At 53.2% G+C, this 8,991-nt stretch overlaps 1 long non-coding RNA gene across 1 annotated transcript; it reads left to right on the top strand.

Annotated features, from left to right (window-relative positions):
• Positions 1–4,843: 4,843 nt before the first annotated feature.
• On the top strand, positions 4,844–8,389 carry LOC111727978. The gene is made up of 3 exons (XR_002775398.1): positions 4,844–5,005; positions 7,957–8,124; positions 8,297–8,389. It is a non-coding gene; the product is annotated as an uncharacterized LOC111727978 (long non-coding RNA).
• Positions 8,390–8,991: the final 602 nt, after the last annotated feature.

Raw genomic sequence — 8,991 nt, 5'->3', positions numbered from 1 at the left:
CTCTGAACACCAGTAAGGATCCACACACCTTAGCCATTCTGATTCCTCTCTGTGAAGGATTACATATATATATTACATATATATCACTCTGAACATCAGTAAGGATCCACACACCTTAGCCATTCCAATTCCTCTTTCTGTAAAGGATTACATATATACAAACACATGCATATATGTGTATAAATATGTACATATATACATGTGCTTACTTTTTGCCCACATTGTTATAAATTAGATTTCCTTTCTTCCTTTTTTTGGTGCTGATTTTCAAGAGGCCCTTTGTATTCTAGGCATAGCCTTCTATTGTCTTAAGACGTGGAGAATAGGCTCAGCTCCCGTAGCACAGTGGTTACAGTGCCTGCCACATACACCAAGGGTGGCAGGTTCGAACCCAGCCAAGGCCAGATAAACAACGACAATTGCAACAAAAAATAGCTGGGTGTTGTGGCAGGCACCTATAGTCCCAGCTACTTGGGAGGCTGAGGCAAGAGAATCACGCCCAAGAGTTTGAGGTTGCTGTGAGCTGTGACACCAGGGCACTCTACCCAAGGCAACAGAGTGAGACTCTGTCTCAAAACAAAAACAAAAAAGACATGGAGAATATCTTCTCCTGGTTTATCACTCATATGCTAAAGCCACATCTTCATTTTGGTGTAGTCAAAATCCATCATTCCTCACCTTGTGCATTATGCTTTGGAGGTCGTGAGAAATCCTTTCCTATCACAGAGATATTATCCTACACGCCAATTCCATCAACTTTATATTTTTACTTTTCGTAATTAGATATTTAATCTGTTTGGAGTTTATGTATATGGTAGGGATCCAATTTTATTTTTCTTCTGTTAGAGAAAAGTCAATATTCCCAGGGCTGTTTACTCAATAATCCAGCCATTCTCTAATGATTTGTGATTTCATCTCTGTCGTACACCAAGTTACCACATATATTTGAGTTTATGCTGGACTCTCCAAGCTGTGCCACTTATTTGTTTCTGTACCAATTTCACATTATTTCAGTTAGTATGCCTTTGTTTTTGTTTTTTTTGAAACATATTCTCACTTTGTTGCCCTTGGTAGAGTGCTGTGGCATCACAGGTCACAGCAACCTCAAATTCTTGGACTCAAGCGATTCTCTTGCCTCGGCCTCCCAAGTAGCTGGGACTACAGGTGCCCCCACAATGCCTGCCTAGTTTTAGAGATGAGGCCTCTCTCTGGCTCAGGCTGGTCTCCAACCTGTGCACTCAGGGCAATCCACCCGTCTGGGCCTCCCAGAGTGCTAGGATTACAGCACTGTGAGCCACCGCAGTGCTGTAATCCTAGGCACTAGGATTACAAAGGCAAGGAGTATGCCTTTGTAATCCACTTTAATGTCTGTGTAATGAGACTTACCCTTTGTTTTTTTTCAAAATTGTCTTAGCAGACCATGGCCTTTTACTCTTCCATAAGCATTATAAAATCAAGTTCCTCAAGTTCCAATATAGTCAGGCTGGAATTTTTTTTCAGTTTTGGCTGGGGCTGGGCTTGAACCACCACCCCCGGTATATGGGGCTGCACCCTACTGCTTGAGCCACAGGTGCCGCCCAGGTTGGAATTTTTTTTTTTTTGGTAGAGACAGAGTTTCACTTATAGCCCTCCGTAGAGTGCTGTGATGTCATAGCTCACAGCAACCTCCAACTCCTGGACTTAGGCGATTCTCTTGCCTTAGCCTCCCAAGTAGCTGGGACTACAGGCACCCACCACAATGCCCGGCTATTTTTTTGTTGCAGTTTGGCTGGGGCTGGGTTTGAACCCACCACCCTCAGTATATGGGGCCGGCACTGTACTCACTGAGCCACAGGTGCCACCCCAGGAATTTTTTTTTTTTGAGACAGAGCCTCAAGCTGTCCCCCAGGGTAGAGTGCTGTGGCATCACAGCTCACGGCAACCTCCAACTCCTGGGCTCAAGCCAGTCTCCTGCCTCCGCCTCCCAAGTAGCTGGAACCACAGGTGCCCAGCCACAACGACCAGCTATTTTTTGGTTGCAGCCATCATTGTTGTTTGGTGGCCCAGGCTGGATTCGAATCCACCACCTTACGTATATGTGGCTGGAGCCTTAGCCACTTGAGTCACAGGCACCAAGCCACCAGATTGGAATTTTTTACTGGAATTGCAATGAATACATATCATTCAAAACAAAGCTTAATTATCTCAAAGTTAAAACCTTAATCCATTATTTACATATTCAGGTCTTTTAAAAATGTATAGAGTTTTAGAATTTTCTCTTTAAAGATCTTGTGCATTTTTGTTTGTTTGTTTCTTAGATCTTGCGCATTTTTTAAGGTTAATGTGTAAACACTTGAGTTCTGTACAGTAAAAACATTTCATTTTTATTACATGCTCCAGAAATGTGTTATGACCTCCGAGACTCTGTTAACTTTATATTCTAATGTCAGTAACACCTTATGCAACTCTTGTCTGTTGATTTTCTTGTTTCCTATGTTGATGATCATCTGAAAAAACAGTAATATTCCCTTTTGCTTCCAATCTTTCTATTATTCAATTTTTTTCACCTTACTGCAGAGGCCGAGACTTTCAATTGCTTGGAGAGGTGCCTTTGGACTTTGGAGACAGCTGGAAGATGGCCGAGGGCTGTCTATGAAGGCTTAGGCAGATTTTCTCAATGTTGAATAGTGGTGGAGCCAGAGGGCCTCTGTCTGCTTTTCCACTTTTTTTTTTTTATTTATTTATTGCCCAGGCTAGAGCGCCATGGCATCAGCCTAGCTCACAGCAACCAAGCGATCCTCCTGCCTCAGCCTCCCAAGGAGCTGCCACAAAGCCTTGCTAGTTTTCTCTATTTTTAGTAGAGACGGGGTTTAGCTCTTGCTCAGGCTGGTTTCAAACTCAAGAACTCAAGGGATCCTCCCTCCCAGGCCTCCCAGTGTGTCTGGATTACAGGCGTGAGCCACCTTGCCCAGCCTGCTTTGTGACTTTTTAAAGGATTAGGAGGTTTGCGCTTCCACCCAGTGATTAAAGAAGAGGAATGCGATTACTAGAAATTTGCTGAGAAAGATTCTTGGGATTGCACGTGAAGGCTGGACTTTTAGAGTCACGATGAGGCCGTAAGATGGCACGTCTACAAGTCCGAGTGAAGCATGATGCGGTTCAACCCGGGGCTGTGGAGAGGAGTGTAGCAGAGAACTGGGGGTAGGGAGAACTGCTGACATCCTAGAACAGATCTGATTTGGGACAGTGAGGAGTCAGAGCCAGGACTGATGCCGGCTGGGCGAACCGCAATGCCACTCACGCCGGGGTCTGGATAGAAGAATAGGGAACGCAGAGCAGTGGTCTGGGCTGGGGGGGTAAAGATTCCGGTGTAATGACTGCAAATGGCATTAATGTTCGCTAAACGCTTGGGAAAGAGCCTGGCACACAGTAAAGACACGTGAAGTACCTGGATTATCCGCACTCAGGGGGAACAGGCAAGAGGCAGGCAGAAGCCAAGGGGGCTGAGGCTTGAGCCCTTGGTAATGCCAATTGGGGACGGGCAGAGGAGGTCCAGGGGATAAGTACCAAGGAGGAGAGAGGGGCTCTGCCCAGGACGCAGCGGGAATGTGGGAGTGAAGTGCCCTTCCGAGCTTTAGTTGCTTTTGTCCCCTCAGGGCAGGGCTAGGGCAGAGCTAGAATTTAACTACCACGCGCCCCTACCTCAAACAGCTCCGGGACTCGCGGGCGCTGCAGCGGAGAAGGCGCCCAGCGCCTGCGCGCACTCCGCACCGCCCACTCCGCTTGGTCCCGCCCTCGAGCGGACCCCTTAGAGCCCCGCGCACGGCCGGGCCCACCCACCGCCTCGCCGGCTCCGCCCCTGCAGAGGAGCAGACCCTGCGGGGCTTTGGGGCTGGCCCGCACCCTGGCTCGGGGACCCACCAGAGCGCCCGCGCAGGCCAGCCGGGGAGTAAGCCGCTCGCCCCAGTCTCCCGGGTGGGCGTCAGGACAGAGTGAGGCTGCGCTGCGCGGCCCCCGCCCTCTCAGTCGCCGCCGGGCTGCGCGCGCACTGCCTCCGCGACGCGGGGCAGGGACGGGGCGGGACGGGGGCGGGGCTGCGTCACGTGGGTAAACACTCCGCACGTGGAGCGCAGCCCGAGCCGGGAGGGCGGTGCTACCTCCGGGCTCCCAGACCCGAAGCGGGGAGGGAGCCGGGCCGCGGCTGCGCCCGCGCAGAAGCCTGGGGAGCCTGCGGGTCGTTGGTGGCGGGGCGGAGGACGCCCGGCGGAGCCCAGTTTCTCACTCCCTTACAAGCATAACCGCACTGGCACACCGCGACGTCCGCCGTGCTGGGCCTGCCCCGGGAACCTTGACAAGCCTGGGAAGGGGGCGCCAGCCCGTTCCACAGACGGAGAAAGCGAGCCCGGAACAAATAAGAAACTTGCCAAAGCCACGTGGCTGGAAAGTGGCACAACCAAGCTCGGACCTGGGACAACCGGGTTTGAGCTGAGGCCTACTTTACGGGGGCGCTGGCGGTCCTGCTCCCGCCCCTCGGGGCTGGGCCTGGCCGGGACCTCAGAGAGGCCGGTTTCTCTTTCCGCGCAGTGGGACACCAGGCGCGCGCGTCCGGGGCGCCCGCCACATCGTGGCCGTAGCTCCCCCGGGCGTGGAAAGGACGGAGTTGGCCCGGACTTCTAGCCTCGCGTGGCCGTTCGCAGGACGGACAGCCCCTCCTGTGGGCCCCAGTCTCCTCCCGCAGCAGCCCGGGTCAGCAGCGCCCCTCTAGGGGCGGTGTCTAGAGCTCTGGCAGCCTCCTGCCCTACCCAGGCCGGCCTCCCTCCTCTCCCCTCCTCTTCCTCCTCCGCTTCCTCCTCCGTCCGCGCCGCGTGACTAGGAGGCGCCGCACGCGGAGTCGGCCCCAGCCTGGGGCTGAGCCAAGCTGTCAGCCTGGACTGGCTGAGGCTTGGGAGGGGCCCTTAGGAGGGGAACGGGGGTGCTCAGGATTCAGAGGAAGAGCGAAACAGCTGAGCTGCCGGGCTCCAGGGAGGTAACGAGCACCCAGCCAGGGCCACCCCAGGGCTGGCAATCCCGATTGGTTTGGGGGGTTCGTGTAAGGTGGTGAATGGGCAGTCCCAGGAACCAAGCCCAGCTTCTTCAGTGTTTGTAGCCACGGGCCCTGAAGCCAGACCTGTATGTGAGCTTGCTAGCCTCAGTTTCCCATTCTCTAAAATGGGCCGAGTGATATACCTACTTCAAAGGATTATGGAAAAATGAAATGAGTGAACCCAGGCAAAGACAGATAATGACAGCAGTGCCTGGCCTGGGAACGAGCACTCCCTCTGGGGAAGAGCCCCTGTGGCAGGGACTGAGCACTCTCCTGCTGTCCAAGTCCAGCTCTTCCCTGGGGTTTGTTTCATGGAAGTTACTGTGCAGGCTTCTTCAGACAGCAGCTTGGCCTGATGAATTCACTGACACAAACGGGCACAGTGAGCTGTGTGGTGGCCCAGAAACTGAACCCCCGCTGCGTGCTGCCTCCACTTCACCTACCCTGGCCCTGCCTCAGTGCACCCCATCTAATAATGTCACTTCTCTTGCTCCCTTCCCCACCCCTCCCAGAACCAACAGGCACATCTGTCCCTTCTAGTGCAAGAGGACGCTTTCCCCGATTGGGCTTCTGGGTGGCAGACAGAGGCTTTCTGCTCAGGTCAGGTTGGGGGACCTTTGGGTGCTGATCTAAGAGGAGGATGAAAGGCCAGAGGTAGGGAGGCCTCGCGACACTAGGAAGGAAAATCGGGGGACTTGAGGGTCAGGCTGCCTTGATTGTGAGCAGCACCCAGTGGGCTGCTCCCACCCCTGAGACCAGGTGGCGGGCAGGCTTCCCCGCAGAGGTGTCTGGAACCTTCCCCATATTCCAGGCCTGGCACAAAGGCCAGCGCAGTGGAACTAGGGGCACCAGGGGGGTGAATGACAGGCTGCACAACTGCAGCAGGAAGAATCCTGCCGTTGGAAACAGGATTTCTGCAGCTGTTTCAGAGCACCGCTCATCCCTGCTGTCACCCGTTATTTGGGAGGGTCTTTGTTTCTGTATTACTGCTTTTGCCAGGCTGCCATCCCTTTACCTTTTCTGTGGAGCGGGGCAGTTAGATGGGCTAACCCCAGGGCCTGGAGCTAGGCACACACCTGGCTAACCACAGCACTGCACTTCTCTGACTGTAGTGGTCAGACAAAGGGTGGGCGTGTGACTCAGGCTGGACCAGGGAGAATCTTCCCCAGGACTTTCACTAGGGGTTTGGGTAGGAGGCACTTGCTGGAAGGTGAGCCTGGAGATACAGGCAGATGCCACGTGGGGAACAGAGCAGGGCTGAGCCCTGGGGAGAGCCAGATTCCTGAGCACAGCGTGTAAACACTCGGATCAGCCATGCTGGAGGCCACATGTGCTACTGGGCTATTCTGACTTTAGAAATTCACACGAATCTATAGATTCTTTTTCTTCTGGTAGTGTGAATTGTGTTTCACTTGCGAGCAAATATCGGACCCTCTGGTGGAGCAAAGACTGTAGCCTCATTTCTGGATTGGAGGTGAGGTCTCTAGGTCACACAGCAGGGAACTCCTGCCACCTCTGGCCTCCTGGCCTTTCTGACCAGTGAGTCTGTGGCCACCCAGCCCACAGATGGCCTTGGCTGTGAGCTCTCTGGGCAGGCCTCTGCTCTCTGAGTGTGTCTCATCCGTAACTATAGCCCCAAGGCCTAGATAGACACCCTCATTAAAGACTGGTGGAAATCAGTGGCCGCTTGGGATCTGGGAGGCTCAAATAATCAGGAGACCTGAGAACGTCCTCTCCCACCCTGCCACCAGCCCTTGGCATGCACTGGCTCTTAGCAAGGCTCCTCATCCTCCACTTCGGATGGCCACCTTACCTGAGGCCTTGCTATAACTCTTCACCCCCTTTCCTGGGCCATCCCATGAAACAGAACATGGCCAGTCTGGGCAGCCACGTGAGGGATGAATTTTCACACTAATCTCTCTGGATCACCACACCAGAGGCTCAGGCACCCTGACACTTCCAAGAACACCCTCCACAGCGCCGCGGCTGCTACCCACCAGCACACCAGAAGGGATGAGTGAGAATGAGCAGGAGGAGAGAGGTTGCTGCCGGGACGCAGACCGTGTGCCTCCCAAAATGTGCAGCGGAACATCTGCCCAGAGAAAAAGGGAGGCCCAGAATTGAAAGCTTTGTTATTTTTACTTTTTGATGCGAGGGGCCATCTGTGCAGGTTTGAGCTTGTCTGGAGGAAACCAGGATTTGTAGATGAAATTCAATGCAAGATTACTTTGCAGGCTGTCATGCTGAGACTTTCTCCAGGAGCTGGGCGGCGGTGCTGATATTTTTATAGCAGCAGAGCGTGCCAAGGTCCAGCAGCTGTTCAGGGCGAGTGTGCATGTCAGGTCTTCCAGTAGAATGTCCCCAACCACTCCAGCATTGGTTCAACCAAGGGTGCCAGGAGCCTGGACTGTCAGCTGTGCAGACTGGGCCCCACAGTCTGGGAGGAGGAGGTCTGGAGGGCAGAAAGTCTGGTGGGAGAAGGACGTTGGCAGCACCAGACATGGGGATGGGGGAGGCTCTTCCACCCTCATTGTCACTATTGCTTCTTCCCAAACTACCTCAATAAATTGCAGTTGCCCATCCTTGGGTCATGGCCCCCACTTTCAGCTGTGTGGAAAATCCAGAGCTACCCCGAGTCACCTGGAGGTGACCAAGTTGAGCCCCTTTTAGGATTCTTGCAAACCAGTTCTTCCTGGTGTGGAGGGAAGGTCATCTATGCCCCATCCTGAAAACTCCTTTTGGAGTAATCCAGAAGAGAGTCCTAGATGGGGCCCTCATCGTAACGCCCATCTGATGCTCTCATAGCATCTCTGTACATCGCCTGCAGTGATGTTTGTGTTCAGATAACGACAAAGGTGTCAGTTGCATGCATCTGTCTCTCTCTTTTGTGACAGATGACATTGTATATTGCTGTATGCTTTCATCAGGGCCTCTCTCCTGGGCCAGATGTGCCACAGATTGTCACAGCGCCAGGAGCAGAAGGGGACACTTGGGTTTAGCAGTTAAAAGCTGGGCAACTCCTCCACGCCAGTCCTGACAACTTCTCCTGGGATCTGGGACAGGTGAGTGATGACAGAAGTGGGCAAATGATTTGTGAATCTTTCGATCATTATTTTGTGGCCCCCCTCCCCCCCACACACACCCTTCTCTGACTTACCCCAAATAATGAAATCTAGCAACAGACAAGGATTGTGGGGAGAAGCCTGTCCATAACCTATTTGTTTGTTTCTTCAGAAAGAACACTCAGGCCCTTCGCAGTGGCTCATGCCTGTAATCCCAACACTCTGGGAGGCCAAGGCCGGTGGATTGCGTGAGCTCAGTGATTGGAGACCAGCCTAAGCAAGAGTGAGACCCTGTCTCTAAAAATAGCCTGGTGTTGTGGCTGGTGCCTGTAGTCCCAGCTACTTGGGAGGCTGAGGCAAAAGAATCACTTGAGCCCAAGAGTGGCACTCTATGCAGGGCCACAAAGTGAGACTCTGACAATTAAATTAAATTATAAAATAAAATATCTTAGGGGACAGTGTGATTTGAGGTGCACCCCGAGAGATCCTTACCTCATAAATACTGCCCCAGACACTCGTGTGCACCTGCCCACCTCCCCCACGGCCCTGCCTGTCACTCTACCCCAGGAGGGAACCCAAAACCAATGTCAGAACACCTGTATATGGAACGATGGCAGAGCAGAACATGGGGGCGAGGGGCAGCGGCCGGGGACACAGCAAATAGGCACTGTCACACATAACTGCTGTGCAAAAATGACAGAGAGGCCGTCAGAGCAGGGCGGCCAGGCTGGGCTCTGGCCATGTGCTGGGCTGACTGGCACAAAATTTTCTTAAATTTTTCTCTGGGCTCGTTCAGCGTAGCCATTGTCAGGAGGATAATAGAAATGTAATTAACAAAACCCGCCCAGCCTGCCTCTTGTGCTTCTG

Source organism: Otolemur garnettii, unplaced genomic scaffold (genome assembly GCF_000181295.1).
Source record: "Otolemur garnettii isolate 467f Iridium unplaced genomic scaffold, OtoGar3 scaffold00135, whole genome shotgun sequence".
Classification (NCBI taxonomy): Eukaryota; Metazoa; Chordata; class Mammalia; order Primates; family Galagidae; genus Otolemur; species Otolemur garnettii.
Note: the sequence above shows the minus strand (reverse complement) of the source record. Positions and strands in the feature narration are given on the sequence as shown.